The sequence below is a fragment of the Gaeumannomyces tritici genome, assembly GCF_000145635.1.
Source record: "Gaeumannomyces tritici R3-111a-1 unplaced genomic scaffold supercont2.7, whole genome shotgun sequence".
Lineage (NCBI taxonomy): Eukaryota > Fungi > Ascomycota > Sordariomycetes > Magnaporthales > Magnaporthaceae > Gaeumannomyces > Gaeumannomyces tritici.
In genome coordinates, this window is record NW_008804551.1 from 1,642,547 (window position 1) to 1,644,299 (window position 1,753).

A 1,753-nucleotide genomic window follows, 5' to 3' on the forward strand; every position below is an offset into this window, starting at 1 on the left:
ATATAGCTAAAAACGTACGCAAATACGTACGAACGTATTAAATATGCCAGCAAACAAAGTTAAAAATATAAGCATTTTATAAATTGCTAGCATTTTTGCCCGTACCAAACCGCCCGGAACAAAAGCTATCGATAAATTTTATCGGAAAATTTTTAACGTTAGTAAATGGAATTGGCAAAAAACGCAATGCAATATTGGTAATAATTAACCGGTTTATTAAATATAGCTTTTTTATTTTAACGTTTACGAAATTAACCAGCGAAAAATTAAAAAACCTTTTATTTGCATACGTTTAAAAGCTATTAAAAACGCTTAAAAGGATTGTATCGAACCGAAATAAGCTATTTACAAACGGGTTTTAAATAATTTTTGCCGAACATTTAAAGGTTGCAAAAAAGTTATCGATAGCATATTATTTTTAAACCAACGAGCAAACGGAACGAACGAACCAAGCAACAAAGCATTACTTCCAGCATTTTTGTTACGAAAAGCAAAATAATTGGGCGTTGCTATTGCATTTAGCAGCGTAAATGCATAATATAAGCGTGCATTTGGGGTTGCAAAAAATTCCGGCGTTTTTGCTAATAAAGTTTTACTTACGAAAGCTTTATAACCTTTAAATAATTAAAAAAAAACCTTTGGTAACGGCCGAAATTAAAGCGGGGGCTTTGGAAATAATTAGGAAACAAACTAAAAAATTGCTAAAAAAAGCAAATAATACGTATAAAAAGTATTATAATAAAAGCAAAACCCCGGTGCTTTTTGGGGTAAGCAATTGGGTATTGCTAAATACGGCAAATATTAAAATAAAAAGGTTATTAAAAAAGCTATCGAACAAATGGTTAAAACCTTTCCAAATCCTAAAAATAATTGGGTTAGCCGGTTTAGCGTTCCGGTTAAAATTTCCGGTAAATTACCGGATATACAACGTATTTTTTGCAAATTTGTTACGGGCGTTTAAAAAAAAGCCCAACAAAAAACCAAAAAATAAAAAACCAAAAATCGAAAAAAAAGGATTGCTTTAAAGTAAAAGCTTTGTTAAAATATAAAGGGCTTTTGCAAAAACGAAAATATTTAATTAAATGGATAAGTTATAACAAATCGGAAAATTCGTAAATTCCAAAAAGGAATATTACGAAAAAAATTGTTTAAGCGTATAAAGCTAGCTTATTAAAAGCAAGCTTATAAAATAAGGAAAATACCGGACTTTAACGGGTAAATACCCGGAAAAAACGGGGGTATTACAAAAAAAAAAATAAAAACTAAAAAAATAACCCAAAAAAATGTTTTAAACGTGCCGAACCGGCTGGTTACCGGGGAAAAACGTAAAAAAACCCGTAAACGGTTTGTAATAACCGTAAAATATCGTACCTTATAAATAAAAAATTAAATAAAAACGGTATAATACGGGAAACGCCCCAAATTAATAATGCAATACATTTAAATTCCAAAAAATATGTAAAGTGTAACATATTTCGGAAAGCTTTAAAAAAGGATATTTAGCGCGATACGCTAAAGCAATTATTACATTTTAAACGTACGTTATAGTAAAAAATACCATTGCTTGCCCGAAAAGGAAGTAAAAAAATTTCCAAATGGTACGGCGAACGGGTTTAAACGTTTGGGTAACGGTAAATGCATATCGGCGGTATTTAAACCCATTAAAGGGTAAAAAAAAACATTTTAAAATTATTTATTAAAGCATTAAAACTTAATTGGTAAATATGGATACCGAAAATTTTCGCAATGCTGC